Genomic DNA, 23,946 nt, shown 5'->3' with positions numbered 1-23,946 from the left:
ATCCTCCCCTGCCCCTCCCATGCTCGGGGGGGTGGGGGGGGAGAGGTTACAAGCCAATAAAGCACAATGGCAACATAACCCGTCGGAAAGGTCGCCTGGTTCAGTATGCACAAGGGCTGCAACTTCCTGTGCTCTGGAGCTGGGAGTGGCGGACCCCCTGCTGGCTGTGCCCACCCTTTGTGCGTCAGTCGCAAAGCTCCCCGCTGCTTGTGGCCAGATGACCCCCAGTGGAAGGAAATTTCTGGGGCTTATCGAGGCAAAACACAAAAGGCTTCTCGGGAAATCCAGTCCAGAGCTGTTGGACAGGCATCGTACTTTGACGGACGGTCACATTGCTGTACAACATGTGGAGGAGGAAATGCTTTTATGCTCACCCCCAGCTCCCATTTTCAAATTACGATGTAAGCATTCATCAAAACAGAGCTGTTTCCCTGGGGCTGGGCATTCAGTGTTTCCTGCTCTTCTGTGCTTCCTTCTGTTTTTCCGGAAGGCTGTTTTGGTCCAGGACAGCACAAAACAGGTACAGATGGAGAAAAGGAAGTGAGAGAGGCAGCTCCCTCCGCAGCCCCATAGTCCCTCTCCATCTGCCTCACCTGAATCAGCAGCAGTGTTCTTGCCAGAGGGTGGGACATCTCAATGCACCCGTGACATTCGCCCCTTCTTTTGAGCTACATAATCACTGGAAAGAAGGGTGTATGCGGGCAGAATAGTTTTGGATCCTGCCACATCTGCAGTGCTTTTCATGATGCAACAAGACCCAGCTCGTTTCTGCATCACCTGTTCGTTGAACATTCACCCTGGTTTATTCACACCAGGTTTGTGGGGCAGGTAGACATCACTGCCTCAAGCAGTTGTGATCCTACCTTTTCCCATCGCATTGCTCCGTCACTTTTCTTATTGCAAGAAATCCAACTGGGGTTCAAAGCACAAGGGTGCCAACACCACTTTAGTAGGGTGACCTGAATTTGCCAGTACAGTGGTACCTCTGGTTAAGTACTTCATTCGTTCCGGAGGTCCGTTCTTAACCTGAAACTGTTCTTAACCTGAAGCACCACTTTAGCTAATGGGGCCTCCTGCTGCCAGAGCACAATTTCTGTTCTCTCCTTTTTTTTTTAATAATATTTATTAAAGTTTCCAGAATAAAAAAGGAAAGATAGAAAAAAAGAAAAGAATAAAGTTTACACTTAATTTCGTTGACATCTTTCCCGGACTCCCCCCCCCCCCCCTCTTGTATTCCCATTCCATAAAATTAGTTCCACAAATTCTTACCCCAAATTTTAAAACCTTATTATAATTATAAATAACCCATTTATTCAAAATTAATTTATCTTATTTAACCATTTCTCCTTATAGTTTTTATGCTTCCCTAAGCTCGACCCCAGTTCCCTTCCACGAATTCCCCTATTTTCATAGAGCAAGAAAAAATAAGAGAAAAAAAAGAAAGAAAAAATATGTAATTTTACAGCCTTTGGATTCCAAATCTCCCTCCCCATTTTCCCGGTTCCGATCCCCAAAATTCATCCATCTGTCTACTGCCAAACTGGAGAACCCATGTCCATGTCTCAGTTCCCCTTTGCCGTCTTTTGATAGCTTTTGGTTTCTGAAAGTCCAATCTCGGAGAAACTCTCAGAAAAGATCATTCTTCTTCCATCCAGACCTCTATGTTTAAGAGTATAACTCAAATTCTGTTTCTTGATCCTTTTAAAGTCTGGATGTCCCAAATGTTCCAACTTCGAGTTTAGTCCAGCTCTTATTCCTCAGGTTTCTTTTCCTGTTCTGCTGCAAGAACCTTCTAATTCAGAAACTTCTTGTTCTCCACAGAGGCTTTATTTATTCAGGAACATAAACTTACGTCAAGTCCCTTCCTTTCTTCAATAGATAAATCCATTGTCTCCTTTAGTGTAGAAACCTCTGTAGACAAAATAATGCTTCGTTTTTGCAGCTTTCCCAAGAGATAACAAATCCTGCTCAATTTCATAGTATTTTTCCACTTGCTGCTACTGTTGCAATGTCCCAACCTCCCTCTAGAGGGAATATGGTAACTTAATTTCTTTCCAGATCAGACCCAAAAGTCAAATAACTTGTTGCCTTTATTTCCAATAATTTATGTCCAAATTGTAACAAATCTAACCAGCAAAGCCATCATAACAAAGTTCTCTTTTATTTTCCTGCTTTGACAGCTACTTTGACAGCTGTCAAAGTTTCTGTGTCTCTTCACCAGTCTCTCATGACGGATCGCTCCCGGTTCCCGGGGGAGTTACATTTTAGTTCTCACAAACCAATCTTCTCCTCCAGCACAATTATTGTAATTTCCCTTCGTGAAATTAAATTTTTTCAAATAAACAAGTTCATCTCTCGATCTTAGTTGTCAAATCCTTGCGTTAAGACATCTACAACGGGGGCGGGGCGGACTTCCTTTTTGCACCTCCCCTGCTCGCTCCAAATTCGTAAATCAAATTTTTCCTTTTAAGTCCGATAAATTTACTCACGGGTTGTTCTTTTTAATCCAAATCCAAAATTTTCCAAAGAAGAAGTCGTTGCTCTCCACCGAATGGCATGCGGCTTCGCTGGGCAAGGGAAGCAGTGGACTCATAGCACCACACCCCCCCCCCCGTCACCCGCTCCGCAGCCTTTAAAAAGGCTCCTTCGCGGGTCGGGGGGCGCAAACGGTGCCCGCCGAGTCACCAAGTCCATGGGCATCACCGCCCATGGTTTTTTAGGGTCCCCGCGTCGCCGGTGCAGCAGGACCCAACCCCTACCCAGCAGACTCCCTCCGGAGCTCGGAGGGAGTCCGCCATTCGGCGATGGCGCCGACCCGGAAGTCCACAATTTCTGTTCTCATCCTGAAGCAAAGTTCTTAACCCGAGGTACTATTTCTGGGTTAGCGGAGTCTGTAACCTGAAGCGTATGTAACCTGAAGTGTATGTAACCCGAGGTACCACTGTATGTGAGTGAATTTCACCCGGAAAGGGTAACGGTTTGTAAGCCTTTGTAGGTTTCAAATGCAAGGAATTGTATTGCAAGGCGACAGGGGTGCAAACTTGATTAAAATACTTGGGGTGGGGAGCAAGTTAGCCCCTCCCCACACAATCGATCACATGACATGGAGCACATACGCCACTGGAATGGCTAGGCCCATCAACTTTGGGGGCCCTCCCTCAAATCTTTCAGGGGGGGGGGCGCTGAAGAAACCTTGGTTCCTATGCAAGGCGAGATCCTACAGACAGCTCTTTCTGGCTACATTTCATGGTGTCTCTCACTTGATGTAGTTTCCCAGAAACTCTAGCGGGTGCAGAATGCAGCAGCGAGGCTCCTCATGGGATCTCTGCCATGGGAGCTTATTCACCCAGTGCTTTTCCAGCTGCACTGGCTCCCGGTGGAGTACAGGGTCAGATTTAAGGTGCTGGTTTTGGCCTTTAAAGCCCTTCACGGCCTAGGACCCTCATACCCATGGGACCGCCTCTCCTGGTATGCCCCACAGGGAGCCTCAAGGTCCATAAATAGCAACACCCTAGTGGTCCCGGGCCCTAAGGAAGTTAGATTAGCTTCAACCAGAGCCAGGGCCTTTTCAACACTGGCTCCGACCTGGTGGAACGCTCTGCCTCATGAGACCAGGGCCCTGCAGGATCTGATTTTGTTCCACAGGGCCTGTAAGACAGAGTTGTTCCTCCTGGCCTTTGGCTTGGAGCCAATTTGATTCCCTCCCTCCCTCTCTTTCTTTTTTCTTTTCCTTTCTCCTCCTGCGATGAGGCTACATTTTAATATTTTAATGTTTCAATATTTTAATGTTGTATTTTAATTTTGTTTTTAAGTTGTAATCATTCAACTTGTTTTTATTATTGCTTGTTAGCCACCCTGAGCCCGGCCTTGGCTGGGGAGGGCGGGGTATAAATAAAAATTATTATTATTATTATTATTATTATTATTGATGCATTTGAAACTAAGCCCCAAAGTGGGACTTGATACTGAGTAAATAAATATAGGTATGTGTCAGTGGTTCAGGAGCAGAGGCACAGGGAAGAGAGGAGATGGAGAGCGAAGGGGAAGAATCCGAGGGGAGCGTAGGAGAAGAGGACAGTGGACCGAGGGATTCCATGAGCCTCTCCAGCGAATCGGAAGATTCACAGAAGGGGGCGCCAGTGGCCAGGGGTAGGGGGTTCCCAAGGGGAACGCCCCAGGAGCAAGGGGGCAGCAGGGACTCCCAGAGCAGTAGTTGGAAATCAGGACCAGCTTCCCCACCAGAGCAGAGTGGGGGGGGGAAGAGTCCCAAGGATCGGGGCCAGTGCATTCCCCACCAGGGAGAGAAGATAAGGCAGGGCTGACCACACCTCCATCGGAGAGTCAGACAACGGAGGGGAGGTCAGATCCGGCCAGTATCCCGGAAGAGGGAAGCAGTGACAGAAGTAGTGTAACGGTCAGGAGGAAGGTCACTGGGTTGGCGCGAGAGGCAAGTTCAAATGTACCGGAGCGCGGGACAGCAGAGAATGAGGATTGGGAACCGGGTCCTAAAGCCCGCAGGAGGCAGGGGGAGGAGCTAAGCGACTCAGCGTCAGAAGAGTCCAGAAAGGGCAATGCCCCAGCGGGCAGGAGGACCCAGAGGAGGAGAGAGCAGCGTAAAAGGTGGAGCAGGGCTAGGATCTTAAACTGGTGTCATAGTGGAGGAGACTCAGACGGTACTCCGCCGGTCTAGGGTTAAGACGTAGAGCTGCACGCGGCGGCTTTGAAATGGAAACTGAACCTCAATAAAGACTTTTGTACATAACGACAGCCTCGCGTTGGTCCTCTGTGAGCTGGGACCTAGGGGCAGCTCTGACAGTATGGATCCAGCTGCAAGTGTTTTGGCCTCTGGAGAAGTGCTAAGGTTGGTTGGCTGTGCTTCGGTAAGTGTGAATTAGGTTAAGTCCACCTTTAAATGTGAACTGAATCAAATTTCTCCACTTTCACTTACCTGGATGACAGAGTGAGAAGGCACACAGGTAACCTGATCACCCAGTCTTCCTTGGTATAGTGAGGGTTGTGCTTCTGTTTAAATTGCAGTGATTATTTGTAAATTTCCCCTGATGCATATAAATTAGCACATGCAAATAATATGCCAGTCTGTGTCATCTATTGCCTGGTTTTGCGGAGGGTGGGGGTGGCAATGCATATATATCTGCCTAAGACAATGTGCTCCCTCTCTCAGTGGGCAATGTAGCACTGAAGGAGGTTTTACTCATTTGTATTTAAACAAAATATATACCACTTAACTACAATAATCTCTACGTGGTTTTACACGGATACAAAGAAGAAGAAGAAAATCAGTTAAAACTAAAATCAAACTTCATTTAAAATACCTGCCGGATTTTTTTAAAAAAGTATTCAGTAGGCACTGTAAGTTCACTATGTAGGGGGATTTTCTGACATCAAGTGGAAAGGACTTCCATAAAATTGAGCGTGCAATACTACACACATAGCGGGTGGTTTGTGTCTCAGTGGTGCTGGTTCCTTCCAACTCTACAGCTCTATGATTCTATTAGTTCAATAAGCATGAAAGAGCAGGCGATTCAGAGCCCAGGGCAAAAGATCCACAGTTCAGGCCCCCTTGTCCATGCCTTAACAATGTGATAGCCAGGATGTTGTCAGTGGCTCCCAGCTGGCTACCCAGGTAAGACAAGGAAAAGTTTCTTACCATCCTTTTTTATTTCAATCTTTACAGAGAGAGGCTAAAGAACCCAGCCTCTTGGATAATGGCATTATCCTGGGTGAATCTCCACCCCCTTCTCTTCCACTTCCTCATTCATCACTTCCTCATTCATCACTTCTACATTGAATCCTGACAAGACAGAAGTACTGTTTTTGGGGGACAGGGGGCGGGCTGGTGTGGAGGACTCCCTGGTCCTGAATAGGGTAACTGTGCCCCTGAAGGACCAGGTGCGCAGCCTGGGAGTCATTTTGGACTCACAGCTGTCCATGGAGGCACAGGTCAATTCTGTATCCAGGGCAGCTGTCTACCAACTCCACCTGGTACGCAGGCTGAGACCCTACCTGCCCGTGGACTGTCTCGCCAGAGTGGTGCATGCTCTAGTTATCTCCCGCTTGGACTACTGCAATGCGCTCTACGTGGGGCTACCTTTGAAGGTGACTCGGAAACTACAACTAATCCAGAATGCGGCAGCTAGACTGGTGACTGGGGGCGGCCGCCGAGACCACATAACACCGGTCTTGAAAGACCTACATTGGCTCCCAGTACATTTCCGAGCACAATTCAAAGTGCTGGTGTTGACCTTTAAAGCCCTAAACGGCCTCGGCCCAGTATACCTGAAGGAGCGTCTCCACCCCCATCGTTCTGCCCTGACGCTGAGGTCCAGCGCCGAGGGCCTTCTGGCGGTTCCTTCATTGTGAGAAGCAAAGCTACAGGGAACCAGGCAGAGGGCCTTCTCAGTCATGGCGCCTGCCCTGTGGAACGCCCTCCCATCAGATGTCAAAGCGATAAATAACTACCTGACATTCAGAAGACATCTTAAGGCAGCCCTGTTCAGGGAAGTTTTTAATCTGTGATATTTTAGTGTATTTTTGGTTTTTATGGAAGCCGCCCAGAGTGGCTGGGGAAACCCAGCCAGATGGGCGGGGTACAAATAATAAATTATTATTATTATTATTATTATTATTATTATTATTATTATTATATTACGGGTGTTGCTACGTGCCCTCTGTATTTGAGTTCTTTGCTCTCTTACTTTCAAGGCTCGCCGGGTTCTAGGAGATGGAGGGTCTGGAATGCTTTCTAATGACAACATGTCAGCCGGGTGTTGCTCTGGCTCTCCCATGATTTTCAAGCTTCCCCCCTCATCTGCCTCTGAGCTGTTACCTCCCTCAACCCCCTGTTGTAAATCTATACTGTCTTCCTTTTCCTCCTCCCTAGAAGGGTTGGGATGGGGAGGCGGTCTCCACCATACCTCCCCTGCTCAGTCCCTGACAGTCATTGGCTATGCTGGCTGGGCCAGTTAATAACCTATTTCGGTTTCCTAAGATGCATCATGGTCTTCCCCAGCTCAGTGTGATTATCTATGGATTATGACCTACCGGTGTGTGTGTAGATATGAAAGAAAGCATCAGTTTCCATTCCAATCCATGTCCATCACCTGCAGCAGTGTTTCTGTTCCACTGCAGTTTGGCTTAGTTTGAGAGGAATTCCACATCAGATTATTCTGTTCATTCCACCAGCACAAACACTACAGTGTGGCAAATGGAAGAATCACCTCTGTCTCCCCACACCACTCCCATGCTGTTCTAGGGGTTCCCTATCGTCCCCCCATGAGCCAATAGGTGGGGTGGGGTGGGGTGGAGAAGGCAGGGAAGTCATGTTGTGTTAGAGGGACTCATTGTCTTGGCTCCCGCTGCACCAGCTCCCTGGACCTACCTTATTCTTTTTTCTTTTTTTTTAAATAATATTTATTAAAGTTTTGAAAGTTAAAGAAGAAAAAAAAGAAAAAGAATTAAACATAACAAAACCATACAATACAATACAAAGACAAAAATGCTACATATACATAACAAAAATAAAACAAAAACAATTTAAAAAAGAACACATCCAATACTTTCAATGTTATTAACTTTCTTTTACTTGTTTCAGCGACCTCCTCACACCTCCCTTTTTTTGTATTCCACTTCAATTAATTGTTTCAGCAAATCCTTTCCATCTTCCTCAATTTTCTGTCCTATCATTTAACTTGACAAATTCTAACATTATTTTTTCCTTTAATCCATTTACAATCTATTGTACTTAATTCTTTATAACATTTCTGCTAAAGCCATGTAACTTCATTCCAACATCTTTCTAACATTCCTTAATTTTACAATATTTCTGTAGATAATCTTTAAATTTCTTCCAATCTTCTTCCACCGACTCTTCTCCCTGGTCTCGGATTCTGCCAGTCATTTCCGTCAGTTCCATGAAGTCCATCACCTTCATCTGTCATTCTTCCCGGGTGGGTAGATCTTCTGTCTTCCAGTACTTTGCAATAAGTATTCTTGCTGCTGTTGTAGCATACATAAAGAAAGTTCTATCCTTCTTTGACACCAATTGGCCGACCATGCCCAGGAGAAAGGCCTCTGGTTTCTTCAGAAAAGTATATTTAAATACCTTTTTCATTTCATTGTAGATCATTTCCCAGAAAGTCTTAATCCTTGGGCATGTCCACCAAAGGTGAAAGAATGTGCCTTCAGTCTCTTTACATTTCCAACATTTATTATCGGGCAAATGGTAATTTTTTGCAAGCTTGACTGGTATCATGTACCACCTGTAAATCATTTTCATTATATTCTCTCTTAAGGCATTACATGCCGTAAATTTCATACCTGTGGTCCATAACTGTTCCCAGTCAGCCATCATAATATTATGTCCAACATCTTGTGCCCATTTAATCAAAGCTGATTTTACCGTTTCATCCTGAGTGTTCCATTTCAACAGCAAGTTACACATTCTTGACAAGCCTGGACCTACCTTATTCATCTCACTGTCCACTGTGGCAGAAAATGTATGTAATTGATTATGCAATTAATTGCGTTATTTTTATGTCATTGCACGCTATTCATCGTGATGCAAATGAAACATAATGCAAATGAGGCGGGAAGCCATCCATTACGTACCATTTGCAGACTGAAAGAACAACAGCAGAGAATACCAAGAGCATCTGCTGGATTAACTTCCGTTCCAGACAGGGGACAAGTAAGCACACATTGGTGATATCCACTCCCATTTCCATTTCCATTGGAATTCTCCAGCAGCTCTACCTGTTTACATACACACACTCTTTGTGCCCTCCAAAATTAGTATAAGTGTGGAGGGTGAGAAATGTGAGATTTTCAGAAGCAGGATTAAAAAAACACAAACCCAACATTTCAGGAGCCAGGCTGAACAAGGATATGTAACTGAACATGAAAAGAGTGAATCATCCTGGGCTGCATCCTGACACAGCACTTGGGGTGACACCTGGCAGTGTTTTTTACTGATCTTCCATATTATTATTTTTAAAAGCACTTGGCTAGTTGCCAGTCTGGGGGGAAAATAGGCAATTGGACACATGCCCACGCCACCTCCGAAAGAGGTATTTTACTGATTTTTCTCTCCCCCAAATACTATATTTTAAAAGTCTGATTCTTCATTTGTTTGTTGTTTGTTAAAAAACCAACCTTTAATGTGAGGAGTGGGAACCTAGTGCTCTCAGTGAGTCCAAGAGTGGGGAATATTTGGCCCTCTAGATGTTCCTGAACTCCCATCATCCCTGGCCATGGGCCATGCTGGCTAGAGAGCCAGTGTGGTGTAGTGGTTAAGAGCAGTAGTCTTGTAATCTGGTGAACTGGGTTCACATCTCTGCTCCTCCACATGCAGCTGCTGGGTGACCTTCGGCTAGTCACACTTCTTTGAAGTTTCTCAGCCCCACTCACCTCACAGAGTGTTTGTTGTGGGGGAGGAAGGAAAAGGAGAATGTTAGCCGCTTTGAGACTCCTTAAAGGGAGTGAAAGGCGGGATATCAAATCCAAACTACTACTACTACTACTATTCTTCTTCTTCTTCTTCTTCTTCTTCTTCTTCTTCTTCTTCTTCTTCTTCTTCTTCTTCTTCCTGGGCTAGAACACTCATGGGCATGTGTGGCTGGTCAGCATGGGAAGGTAGCCTATCTAGGAGAAGGAAAGCTCTTATCCTAAATCTCTGCTCGCTTAGGGGTTACCTTTGAGAGAAGAAAAGTGTCAGAGACATGACCCACAGAGAGGAATCAGCAGAGGGGGAGGAAGAGGCAGAGGAAAACAGAAGGCTGCCTGTCACTTCTCAAAGCAACACTGAGATGCAGGAGCAGGAGGCAGGTGGTCTTAGGGGGTTGGATTCAACTCCAGAGGAGGAGGAATTGGCTGCACCTGAGTCTCCCAGAAGTAGGAGGCAGAGCAAGCGATTACAGCAAAGGAAGACCAGCTGGAAGCGTGGCAGGCTCAGAAAATACCTGGCCTTGGAAGGGGCTGGAGGCTAGTTGAGTCAACTGACTCCGATAGTGAAGAATGAGCTGTGGGAGGATCTGTTTGCTGTAAGCCTGTAATTGCCAAGTAAAGCTAAAGAAGTTAAACTGCCAGCTTGCTGTGTTGTGTGTGTGAGATGTGCTAAACCTAACAAAAAGGCTGAGTAAACCCTACACAAATCTGGAGTGGAGTCCCTCGAGGGTTGTATGGTGCCTTGTACACCTCCTTCCAGCAAATCCTGCAGCCAGACTGGTGCCAAATGTATTGTTCTGCTTTCCTTTGGACCACACCAGTGAGTCCAAGAATGGGGAATATTTGGCCATCTAGATGTTCCTGAACTCCCATCCTCCCTGGCCATGGGCCATGCTAGCTGGAGATGAAGTCTACAACATTTGGAGGGCCAAAGTTTCCCCTTCCCCGTCATAAGAAAGCACCATTAGTGGGGAAATCATTGGAGCTGCAGGACCAGGAAAAGAGTTTGGGGAGAAATTGGATTCCGTTTGCATTTAAAGGTAAACCTACCTAACTGGTACTTTCCAAAACAATTCAAGAACCAAAATGTCATCCTCTGAATTTTGCAGTGCAGTTTTCCAGCCAAGCAGTGTATAAAATTGTATACAATATGCAAGGATAAAGTGTGCATAAACAGGCATACATTAGTGAAAATAAAATGTAAAAATGAATTATATTGGGGAAAATTGCTTTGCAAATATGTATAGTAGGGTAATGGCATACAAAAAAGGTGTGTATTATTGGGAGAAATTCACACTAAAAGGCTGATGCAAATGATGATGTAAATGGTGAATTTTCATGCAGATATTTCTGTTTTATTGCAGTGATATAGACATGTGGAATTGAAGGTTGGGAAAATGAAAAACTGAGAGAAACCAAAATTGACAGACTTGGGCTACCCTAATTCACTTCTCTGCACCTGGTTCAGTTGTTTTGCTCCTTCCTGCTACCTTCTGGGACCCCATAAATCCTTGCCTACTTTGCAATTAGGACACCAGTGCCAGCCTTCCTTGAGCTGTGCTACATCATGCAGTTTCTGCTTCTGCTGAATAATGTTTATGTCTAAATCCAAATTAGAAAGATTTGTCAGCTCAGACTTCTTGGTATCTCTGTACGCATCTGAACATGAGGATTTAGATGAGAATTTGGCCGAGACTCTATCTTTTTATCAGACTGGAACCAAACCTCAGGGATGAATCTGGATCCTGACATCACAAGCTCAGATGAATCTCGCTGACAGCAAGAAGCCATTTGCTCTTGCAAGAGACGCCACCCATCAGCCTTGAGATTCGTCCAAAAGTGAGAGGGAGTTGAGGATAGGAGCAGGATAGGGCGGTACATGAGGGTTAGTAAACACATGGTCCATAGACTCCGAGGAGGGCAGGGCAAACGTGCATCAGAGGGTGTAACTTGATATTTCAAGCTCTGCTTTGAAAAAAAACAGCAATAGCCCTGCTAACTAGAGCTGCAACAACAGGTTAGATTAATTTAAACGCTCTCAATAGATGAAGAGGGTGCTCCAGTTAACTGGGCAGCAGATATATCAGTAGAGAGATTTTCATGAGTTTTCTAGAAAGGGGTTGGTTTCTTGCAGAACAACTGGTGAGATTATGAGTGTTACTGTCGAGTTCTTGCCAGGGGCGCCTGGTTCCTCCGAACCATGTTGTCTAATAGTCTGTATCACTGCCAGGTTTAATAAGTCTAATGAGTGCTGGCTGGATAAGTTTACTCCCTGGAGTGCAGGCTGAGACTTGCTCTCTAGCCTAAAGACTTCTGAGCCAGTTTTTCTAGCAGGAACAGGGGGAAAGAATTTATACGGCTCATGTTGAGCCTTTTTTAACTTCTCTCCCCGCCCAGTTGTTCCACATGCTCCTCGTAAATTCAGTAAACTGATTTAAACAATGAAGCAGTCTCTAAGAAGTTCCATATATGGTATAAAATTTAGGTTCTGGTTCCCTTTTAGTACAACATTTGTTCTAGACCAGAGATGGGGTAGCTGTGTGTTCCCCCAGATGTTATTGGACTCCAACTCCCATCAGCCCTAGCCAGCACAGACAATGCTCAGGGATGATGGGAGTTTGAGTCCAGAAACACCTGGAGGTACCATATTGGCTATCCATGGATTTGAGAGCAGCTTGGTTGCAGTGAAGGAATATATTCACATATTTTTTAAAAATCAAATAGATTACTGTTCCAGTGTGCTGATACTGCTATTTAATTTTTGTATAGTCTGCTGCATATTTATATGCTGCAAATCCACCCTGAGTGTTCCACGAGTAGAAGAATGAGCTACAAATAAGCTAATAATTAATACTGTTAATATGGAGACAGCCCAGCCTCCGGTGAACTGAACTTAAAACAAAGTGGGGGAATTGTGTTGTGGGAGAAAATCTTGCTCATTAAGAAAAGTGGTATTTAAACACTCCTAAAGTGTATGGGGACGCAGGTGGCGCTGTGGGTTAAACCACAGAGCCTAGGACTTGACGATCAGAAGGTCGGTGGTTCGAATCCCCATGACGGGGTGAGCTCCCGTTGCTCGGTCCCTGCTCCTGCCAACCTAGCAGTTCGAAAGCACATCAAAGTGCAAGTAGATAAATAGGGAAGGTAACCGGCGTTTCTGTGCACTGCTCTGGTTCGCCAGAAGCGGCTTAGTCCTGCTGGCCACATGACCCAGAAGCTGTATGCCGGCTTCCTCAGCCCGTAAAGCGAGATGAGCGCCACAACCCCAGAGTCGGCCACAACTGGATCTAATGGTCAGGGTCCCTTTGCCCTTTACCTTTAAAGTGTATGTGGTGCATCTGGAAGCTAAAAATTTAGCATTAAATATAAAATTAAAGCTTTGGGTGGATCACAGAAGGCTGGGGTGAACACAAAAACCCAGGGATGGGTTGGCAGGGAGAGAAAAATATTATGTAATCATATAACGTGAAACACTCTGCCCACTGTTAGATCTGTCTATGCCCACCATCAGATGCAGCTCCAAACTGACTGTTCCCATTGGTCACTTGCCCTTCAAAGGAGAAAATCTCCCCCACCTGTGCATGAAGGTCTTTGCCAGTGCTGCTGCTACACTTCCTTTAGAGGGTGATGGAGGTCGTTGAACCTTGCACCTTGGATCAAGGCAGGTGGGGTTGGGGGGCTTCTGAGCTGTGTTTTGCCAGCCCTCAATCTGAACGGTGCATCTGAGACTGGCCAGTGCACAGGGGACAATTAAGAGAGAGCTGAGAGCAGCAGCAACAGTGAGCTTCACAAGATCTGACATTTATATGTGCACAGGAGTGGCATCTGCACTGACATTCAATACGATGAGAATCATAACCGGCTATCGATCCTTTCTGCTTCAGGGCCTGAGCAGCCTGCCAGCTGGGTTAAGGCAGGAAATTTCCCCTGTAGGTTAGGATTCTACAATTAGGTACATTATTGGAACTTTATGCCTTCCTCTGCTATTTCCTGCACTGGCTGGCTGCTGGAGACAGAATTCTGGGCTAGATGGAATGTGGGTCTGCTCAGCCCAGCTGGTTTTATGTTCTAATTCAAAATTTATAACTCTCTGCAGAAAGCTCCACACAGCAAATATCTTTTGCTGCCCTTCTGATAGAGCAAGACGAGAGCGGAGCTACCCGCTCAGCAAATGCCTAGGAAGTAGCCTAGACATGGGGAGCCTGTGGCCCTCCAGATGTTGTTGGACTCCAACACACATCTGCATTGGGAAAAGGCTGCCACTTAGTGATAGAACATCAGCAATCCCTGCTTGAAACCCTTCAGTATCAATGGTAAAGGTAAAGGGACCCCTGACCGTTAGCTCCAGCCGTGAACGACCCTGGGGTTGTGGCGCTCATCTCGCTTTACTGGCCGAGGGAGCTGGTGTACAGCTTCCGGGTCATGTGGCCAGCTTGACTAAGCCGCTTCTGGTGAACCAGAGCAGCACACGGAAATGCTGTTTACGTCCCGCTGGAGCAGTACCTGTTTATCTACTTGCACTTTCATGTGCTTTTGAACTGCTAGGTTGGCAGGAGCTGGGACCAAGCAACGGGAGCTCACCCCGTCACGGGGATTCGAACCGCAGACAGTCTGGGAATCTGCATGTTTTTACATGAGTAGAATGTGTGCTTTTATTTAAAATGCATCTCTGGGTTATTTGTGGGGCATAGGAATTTGTTCATTCCACACCTCCAAAAAATATAGTCCGGCCCCCCACAAGGTCTGAGGGACAGTGGACCGGCTCTCTGCTGAAAAACTTTGCTGACCCCTGCCCTAGAAATTAAATCTCTGAGTAGGATTGGAGGCATTTGGACTCAAGTCCACATTCGTGGTAATGCAGGCGCCTGCAGAGCCGTAATTCGGTGATCTTGCGCCCCTGGCCGAACCGTCCAGATTGCGCCCCCTAGCCACAGACAAATTAGATTTTCCTCCCAAGTAGACCCAGCAGCCCCAGCCTCCCCAGCAGGTAGATCGAAGAGCACTCACCCCACGCACCAAGTGATGCGGTAGACCTGGAGGCACCAATGGGGTCATGGACCAGTAGACTGGGCAGTGCTTCCAGCCCCTCCGCCAGGTAGACCGGTGCCTCCCAGCTCTCCGGTGGGTAGACTGGGGTGACCAGGAGATGACTGGGCAGCCACAAGTTCAGCTTCGGTCTCTGGGACTCCTGGCAGATGCTGTTCCATGCAGCAGCCCCACCCCCTCCCCAAGGCAGGCAGGCAGACAGGGACAACTGGCAGCCCAGCCCTCAGCCCACCCTCCATATTTATGGACATATTTTTAGCCAATTGGGGCGGGGCTTGCCTGCGCCCCTGGCAGGGGCCTTCCTTGCCCCCCCTAGCTATGGCCCTGGGTGCCTGAACAGTAAAGCACCATAGTGAACCCAGCTGGCATGCCTTTTCACATGCTGCAGCTGGTGACGGTCACCTTGAATATGTTGTTTGGATATATTATGGGACCAGCTATTGTAGAGTGAAGTAAAGGGCTAACATAAATCAGGCTAACATAAGCCTTGAGAAATACATAAACGGACTGCTGGGCTGTGATTCTCTTTTTTTATTATTTATTAATATTTATTAAATTTTTAACAGAAAAGAGTTACAAAATAATAACACACAAAAGGAAAATACAAAAATACAAAAACCAAAATTTAACATAAAAAGAAAAAATAAAAACTAAAAATCCCTCTTTTATAATATCTTACATTCATTTACTTATTTTCGTGACTTCCTCACACCTCCCATTTTTGTATTCCATTTAAAAATTTGTTCAGCAAATTCATAGCCTCTTATTTTACCCTTAATTATTTATCCTCACATATTCTAACTTCAAATTTTCATCTAATATCCATCCCTTCTTGCATATTCTTATTTTACCTTATTACTAGAACCACTTCATTTCTGCTGGGCTGTGATTCTCACATAAGGGTCTTAAGGGTTTTTCATGGGGCTGCCCTTGAAGACGATCTGGAGATTGTAGCTAGTGCAGGATGCAGTTGCTAAGTTGTGCAGCTCAATGGGACCATTTCTCACCAGTCCTAAAAGTGCCACACCATCCGCCAGTGAGCTACCAAGCCCAATTCAAGGTATCATTACAAAAGTTTGGGGCCCAAATACCTAAAGGAGTGACACCCCAACACCAACCATCTCAGGCCCTTCAGTTGGCAGGGGAGTCCACACTGGCAGCGCTACCCACAAGAGTTGCCCATTTGGCATTGACCCATGACATGGCCTTCTTGGTGGTGGTTCCCCAGTTGTGCGATGCCCTCCCTGGTGAGGTGCGTCTCTCTCCCTCATTACTGACTGTCAGGAGAAGAGCAAAAGCATTCCTGCTTACTCAGACATTTGATGGCTGAAAGTCACTGTTCCTGGCAACCTTGAAATTAGCGTCTGCAAGGTATGTGGTGGCTTTTTTTAAAAAAGAAATGTGTTCTAAATGTTTTAGATGGCTTTTCATTGCTTTAAATATGTTTTCATTTCATTTTAAATTGTATTGCAGTGACATTTTTAATGTTTGCTGTCCTGGGCTCCTTTAGGTGGGAAAGAAATTTAATACAAAAAAATATTCAAGTGTTCCTTTTTTCAGCTCTAATTTTTTTTGAGGTGGGGAGGGCTTATGTGCTTGTGCCAGGTGCAGGCTAAAGTCTTGCAATTGTACCTATTGGCCAGGGCACTCAGGCATACCCACCATGACAGACAGTCACTGCCAGGGCTATCTTAAGCATATGTGGCACCGGGGTGCAAAGATCCGCCCGGTGCCGCCCCCCCCCCAGGTTGCCCAGTACCAGGGGCGCAGGAGGACAGAGCTGGCTGGCCGCCTCAGTGTCTTGCTGGCTTGGTCACCCCCGAACTCATGGCGCAGAGCCACCCGCAACAGAAGAGCCCGCCGCGGCGCTCCGACCGATGGGCGGGCTCTTCCCCAGACTCAACTTCCCCGCACCCCTAATGCCTATGGGTAAGACGGCCCTGGCCACTGCTGCCCACACTCCTTTTTGCTTTCTACTCTCTTTCAAGACACTGCTCTTCTTCAGACCAAATCACAGAGAAGATATACAATCATTGCTTCGGCTGACAAGCCAATCGATGCACCTCATGCAAAATCATGCTTTCTTCCACTAATAAATATTGATCCTTGCCCCCCTCTTTTTGCACCATGCAACTCTGCAATAAAGAGCAGGTTAAGCAGCTGCCGGACTTAACTGCCTCCATCGTCCTCTGCTTGCTTCCTGGCTGGCTTCGTTTATTTGTTTCCATCCCATTTATGAATCGCTTCCGATAAAGGGTCTCAGACCAATTTCGCAATAAACAGCATTTTGTCCCAGGAAATGTGAGACTGGGCTTATTAGATGGATGGTGCTCAAAGCGCAGATGATGGCTGCAGCTTTGTAGATCCAAATACTATAGAAACATTCAGAAAAGCTGGACCCAAGCTGCACATTAAACATACAAATTTATACAAATCATTTGGCCTGTCTAGTTCAGTATTGTCTACCCCAGTGGTTCTCAAAGAGAGCCACTCTGGTGCAGCAGGAGAGGATGGCAAGTTTGGCAGCAAAAGTCAAGGACAACCAAAGAAACATTTAAACATCTCAGTGTAGTATAGTATCGTATTTAAAAAAAAATTTTTTTGCAGAATATGGATAGATAGTAATTGTGTTCCATGTTATAAATCAAGCACTGTTAGGCCTTGTTTCTTTTTGTTTTCCAATGTACAGTGGTACCTCGGGTTAAGAACTTAATTCGTTCCAGAGGTCTGTTCTTAACCTGAAACAGTTCTTAACCTGAAGCACCACTTTAGCTAATGGGGCCTCCCGCTGCTGCCGCGCCGCCGGAGCACGATTTCTGTTCTCATCCTGAAGCAAAGTTCTTAACCTGAGGTCTATTTCTGGGTTAGCAGAGTCTGTAACCTGAAGCTTCTGTAACCTGAGGTACTACTGTATTTCTTATCAATTAAACATTTGGTGTGGTGTGAGCAAATTTTTATTCTGAAAGGTGCAGCCCAGAGAAAAGGGCTTGAGAACCATTGGTCTTCCCTCACTGGCAATGTTTCTGTAGGTTTTCAATCTGGAGGCGGTTCCAGGCCTACCTGGATATGCAGGTGAGAGCGACACCAGCAGCAGCGACTAAGGTGTTCTGGGCATGCTGAAGCCTATGGGGTTGCCACTGGTAGCTACAGTAGATTAGGGCTGCCATACGTCCATAACATCCTGGATATAGGCGGTATTCATACCTCGTAAGCAGCATCTGGGCAAAAATCACTGGAATGTCCGGTAAGATCTGGGCGTATGGCAGTCCATGTCGATAGTGTAGATTTTGGCAAATTTCATTAAAAAGAGAAAAAGAGCTCAAAAACATGTAAAAAAAAAAAAGATTTAGCATAGAGAGATGGATCCCATTTTATAGTTAGGAGGTGGCCAGCCAGGCGCATGTGTGATTCAAGTTGCTCAGCTTATAGTTTCCACTTTAAAATACTGTTTATACTTAATCCTTACCGAACTTCTTCCCAAATCAGTGGATGGTATTCAACCAAGTTCTACTCAGTGGAAATTGATGAGCCTAACTTAGTTATGCCTATTAACTTGCATGGGTCTACTCTGAGTAGGACTAGCACTGAATCAGGGCTGCAGCAACCCCCACTGTATTGCCATAGTCATGACAGCGCTGTGCATTTAAAAGTGAGTTTAAATTGCAAAACTGCACTTGTTTAGAATCTTTCCTTATTAACCAAACTGTTTTTCATTTGTTTGGGGGCAAGCATACCAGGAATGCAGAGGCACGTTGTAAAGTACGGAGGGAGAAGAGAATTGTGAAATATCTGCTTTGCAACTGAAATAGGACACATAGATGTCTAACCCCTGCCCCACCCCCCACCCAAGAAGAGCATTTAGTCCTGGGTCTAAGATTTCCAATTGCACCAGTGTGCAAAAACAGCTGTGATTAATTAAAAGGTGGTTTCTGTGCTGCCGACATCACCCTCCCAACCACCCAGCTCACTTTCTGTTTGGGCTCCAGTTGGCTTTCGTTCTGTATGGAAAGAGCTAAACCAAACCCAAAAAGATTAGTTTAGATTTACACTGAATGCGTCATAGGCAGAACTCATATCTCTGCTCTTCCACAGTGGGAACAGTGCCTTTTAAGGAGATGCTTAGTCATTCTCAGAAGTTGTTCTAAGTCCATCTCAGAAGGTCGTTTAGAGACAGGAAGGCCTTGGTTAACCCCAGCAATGTTATAGTGACACGATAGGTCTATGGCCATATGAGAGTCCTCATTGTTGAGCAGGGGAAAGTGGAATCCCTGCTGAAGACCACACAGAATTAATGATTTGGGGGAAGCAAAAAGCCAAAGCCAAGTTGCAGTTGGGTAGCTCCATATACTGAGGAGTTTGGGTCAAAGCGATTTTATCTGTTTCTTCTGGCAGCCTAGTCTGGGACAATTTATGCAGAGAAATAATCTTATGGGGCTTCTGTGGGGTGGGGGTGGGGTGGAGGATTGGCTTTCAAGCTGTTTCTTGGCTCCGAGGAAAGAAAGATGAATTTCACACTCGTCTCTGATTGGCACTTGGCAACTTGTCCTTCTCAGATGCCTGGGGACCTAGAGAGTCAAAACCACACATCTAAGGACTGTTTGTGTTTCAGGGAAGTAAGGGTGTCTTGGCACAGAAACCAGGTTTTTCTGCTTATATCTGTGGCTGGAGTCATTGTTCCATAGTTCAAGAAGAGACTTTAGGGGTAGATAAATCTGTGAATTTTTATTTTTCTCAGCTTCTCATTTTTGCAATCCTAAATTCGGTTCTCCACGTTTCTACAGCGATTTGTGATATATCTCTTTCTCTATCTTATACGTGAGATATCTATATACCTATACATATCCTTGTGCAAATTCACCAGTGTTTCTGTATACGTAAATCTCTCTCAATAAACATATTTTTGTATGTAGTGTTGACTGATATACACATGTTTACAGTTGGTTTTCCCTAATATAATGTGTTATTGCATGCAATTTTCACTATGTAATTTTATGCCCACTTCCCCCTAGAATATGCATTTATGTAAACATTGTTTGGCTGGAGAAGTGCATTGCAAAATGGCACAAGTACAAATTTTGAAGGACTTGCTTTTCGGTTCACTTATTGATTTGAAAAGTGCAAATTAGGTAGTTTCTCATTAAAATGCAAACAGAATCAAATTTCCCTAGGAGACATTCTTTTCTTGACAGCAAAAGAAATGCATGTTGTTCTTTGACCTTTGTTGTTGTTGTTGTAAATATATCTTAGTTATCAATCAAATATCCTATTGCCTTCATATCCTGTTCTTCAGCTTTCAAATAGCATCTTGGTTGGCCACTGTGAGAAAGAGGGTGATGGAATGAAAGCTGTTCCAGACAACCTGTATATTCAGCATTCATCCTAATTAGCTGCACAAAGCTTAGGTAGTGGTTAGATTTTGTCCAGTCTCTATTGAGCATTCATTCTGATTTGATTAAGGGGTGTTTACATGTCTTCCAGTTAATCATTTGTTCATTGCACACTTTTCAGTGCATTCCAAGCTGCAAAAAAGTAACAGTTTCTATTTGTTCCTTCCTTGTTTTGTTGTACTAGAATGATAGTTCTTTAATCCATTGTAAGTGCAGAAGCTGAAAGTTCCAGTATGTACTTAAATCCCTCAAGCAGCATACTAACAGTCTAGAGCAGCCTTTCTTAACCTGTGGGTCCCCAGATGTTGTTGAACTACAACTCCCATCACTCCTAGCTAGCAAGGCCAGAGCTCAGGGATTATGGGAGTTGTAGTTCAACAACATCTGGGGACCTAAGGTTGAGAACCGCTGGTGTAGAGGCACCCCAAAATGCAACTTTGGACGGATCCAGCAGAGCTCTTCATTCACCCAATCGACCCATTCTCATTGGCTCTATGAATAATAGAATCATAGAATTGTAGAGTTGGAAGGGATCATGAGAGACGTCTAGTCCAACCTCCTACAATGCAGAAGTCTCAACCCACGGTCCCCCATCCAATTTCAGACAATACCAGATCCTGCTTAGCTTTGCAAATGCGCTAGCAGTTTTATTGCTGCAGCACTAGGAGGCCTACAAAGAATGCAAAGCATTTGGAAACCAGGGGAAATTGATCTGGGTGAGGGCCACAGTGGATGAGCATGGGCAAAGTCTTTGTGATATTGGGGAGGGGGTTTCATAAAATCATAAAATTGTAGAGTGGGAATGTGCCCCCCAGGGTCATCTAGTCGAACCACCTGCGATACAGGAATCTCAACTAAAACATCCAGGAGAAATGGGCACCCAACCTCTGATTAAAAACCTCCAAGGAGAGTCCACAACTTCCTGAGAGAGTCTTTTCCGCTACTGAACAGCTCTTACCATCAGAAAATTCCTCCTGGTGTTTAGTTGGAATCTCCTTTCTTGTAACTTGAATCCACTGGTTTGAGAACTGCCCTCTGGAGCAGGAGGAAACAAGCCTTCTCCATCTTCTATGTCCCAACCCTTTTGATATGTGAAGATGGCTATCATATATCCTCTCGGTCTTCCCTTTTCCAGGCTAAACATGCCCACAGAAGGGCTGCAGTGAGTTGGCTGTGGACCTTCCAGAGACTTCAGTACCTGCTAGCAAGTCAGCTAGAGAGGATTCTCCTGCCAGGGAGGATCCTTTTCCCACAGGAGAGGTGCCAGGGGAGAAATCTGATAGTGAGATGGCTTCAGCATCTCCACCTCTTTTGCCACGGACATGGAGATACCATTGTGAGCAGACCTTATCGGTTCAGCATATTTGAAGGAGTCCCCATTTCCTTGCCCAGTCCCAAGATTTGACCTCTTGCCATGCCAATAGTCATCCCCTCCTTGCACTTCATAAGCAGGGTGCAGGGGGTGCGTTGCTTGTTGGGTCAATGTATTAGCAATACCTAGACACGTGCCATAGAGCTGTGCTGCACCTTATTACTTTGTAACCTGCAGCCCTATGTTTGGGCATTGCACTGAGTTTCTAAATAAGCGATCTGGTAATGGGGATCGTTTCAGTTCCTAGTCTGATGTGGGGAACCAGGGCAGTTACAACCCAGTGGTTCTTCAGAAATAACATTTCCCATTGCAGTGGAAATGAAAGTGATGGGTTTGATTTCTCCCTGTTCCCTTCCCCGCAGATGCCCTCATTCAGATGAGACTTCCTGGCTTCTTAAACTGCAATTTCTCCATGACCTCCAAACTGAGGATCTGTGGCTTACAAACTAGACTTGCAAACTAGGATCACTGGTGTGTATTAAATTATCATTTGTCAAAATACTTTTATAATAATAATAATTTATTATTTATACCCCGCCCATCTGGCTGGGTTTCCCCAGCCACTCTGGACAGCTTCCAACAAAACACTAAAATACAATAACCTATTAAACATTAAAAGCTTCCCTAAACAGGGCTGCCTTCAGATGTCTTCTATAAGTCTGGTAGTTATTTTTCTCTATGACATCTGGTGGGAGGGCGTTCCACAGGGCAGGTGCCACTACCGAGAAGGCCCTCTGCCTGGTTCCCTGTAACTTGGCTTATCGCAGTGAGGGAACCACCAGAAGGCCCTCAGCGCTGGACCTCAGTGTCCCGGCAGAGTGATGGAGGTGGAGACACTCCTTCAGGTATACTGGACCGAGGCCGTTTAGGGCTTTAAAGGTCAGCACCAACACTTTTTGTCATGCTTAATTCCAATAAATTCTGAAGATGATGCCAAGAGACTAAAACACTCAGGCAGATGTGGTGGTCCTCATGTGCCAAAGATGTCAAAGCTTGCAATCTTGCAAGAGCTGCAGTCACAACGAACTGGAAAGGTCCGTCCAATATTAGTATTGCCAAGTGGTTTAGATGTCTCAGGAATCACTCGATTATTGAAAAATCCACTAATAAAATAAAGAAGGCAATGGGGCAGGCCAAGAAAAGAAGTACTACACACTACCTGGTTCCTTTTTCTAGATTACATATATCACTCATCGTTACAGACTCAACATAAAATATTTTTAAATCTTCTGTAGGCCTGCAACACAAGGTCTGGTGGCAATGGAAAAACTAACATTTTTTTCAGTTACGTCTGCCCTTGGAATCTGTGTGTGACTGCCCCATGTGGTGAACCACTGAACTGCAGGTAGCAGGCCTTTTGGCAGGTAACCTTCAGCTCTGCCTATGGTTGGCCATTGGATCTTTCTGTGCAGGCAGGAATATAAAAGGGCTTTCAGTTCCAGCTTTGCACTGCTTGTGAGCGCTGCTGTGTTTCTGTATTTGCAGTTGTTCTTCCAGCCCTGACTCATGGTTGGTTAATTCAGCCCATTTCCTGGTTTGGCTTCAGGTCCCGATTTCCTCTTTGGTTCTTGCTCCCGTCCAGCAGCTGTGCGTGTGACCTTGATGTGATCTCCTAATCCAACGACTCTCCCAGATTAGCCACTGATTTATACAGCTTCTTCCTGTCCCAAGCCCTTTACATGGAACAGGCTTAACCCAATGTGTGAGCCTCCTTCTGACTCCAGTGCTAGGCCAGGTTGCACCGTGATCTGAGTAGTGGTGACAGCCTGCACAGAGTCCCAGATGCATCTCAGTGCAACCTCTCGCTCTCTCCAGCCGCGCCAGCTGGAGATATATGCAAGGCAGCCCGGAGTTTCCATGAACTGGGAGGCTGTTGAGGTTGGCTGGCAGGCAATGTCCTAAACAAGACATGCCATTTATAAATCCCTTGTAAATTGTTTACCTAGGTCAGAGGGGTTGATAGAACCAAAGCAGCTGGGACTGCTCCCTCAGATGCCCCCCTGTTTGAATTTTTGGTCGATGGTCAAACAGGAAACTCAAAGCAGAACAGGCAGGAGCAGCGGGGCTTAGAGGTGTCACCATCTTCACTCTGCACATCCTGTAGCCATCCTCTTCTTTATTTTTAGCAATAGTCCTACAAATGCTTTTGCACTCATGCCTGGCTTGTGAGTTTCCCAGAGGCATCTGGTTGGCCAACTGTGAGAACCCAATGCCAAGCTAGGCAGGTAACAGATGTAGTGCCCTCCATACGTCATTGGATTAAGAACATAAAATGATTTTGCTGGATTGGGCCAATGGCCCATCTTCAATAGCATCCTCCTCTCACAGTAAAAGGTAAAGGTAAAGGTACCCCTGACCATTAGGTCCAGTCGCGGACGACTCTGGGGTTGCGGTGCTCATCTCGCTTTATTGGCCGAGGAAGCCGGCGTACAGCTTCCGGGTCATGTGGCCAGCATGACTAAGCCACTTCTGGTGAACAAGAGCAGCGCACGGAAACACCGTTTACCTTCCCGCCAGAGCGGTACCTATTTATCTACTTGCACTTGGATGTGCTTTTGAACTGCTAGGTTGGCAGGAGCAGGGACCGAGCAACGGGAGCTCACCCCGTTGCAGGGATTCAAACTGCCGACCTTCTGATCGGCAAGTCCTAGGCTCTGTGGTTTAACCCACAGCGCCACC

At 45.8% G+C, this 23,946-nt stretch overlaps 1 long non-coding RNA gene across 1 annotated transcript in view; it reads right to left on the bottom strand.

The window, feature by feature from the left end:
• The window catches only part of LOC307203053, a 47,476-nt gene extending 32,800 nt beyond the window's left edge, over nucleotides 1–14,676 (bottom strand). The window contains exon 1 of the long non-coding RNA XR_013833110.1: nucleotides 14,470–14,676. This is a non-coding gene — a long non-coding RNA (uncharacterized lncRNA). The remainder of the gene's footprint in view (nucleotides 1–14,469) is intronic.
• Nucleotides 14,677–23,946: the final 9,270 nt, after the last annotated feature.

The sequence above is a fragment of the Podarcis cretensis genome (assembly GCF_951804945.1).
Source record: "Podarcis cretensis genome assembly, chromosome: 14".
In the NCBI taxonomy this organism is placed as follows: Eukaryota; Metazoa; Chordata; class Lepidosauria; order Squamata; family Lacertidae; genus Podarcis; species Podarcis cretensis.
This window is presented reverse-complemented; position numbering and strand designations above follow the sequence as displayed.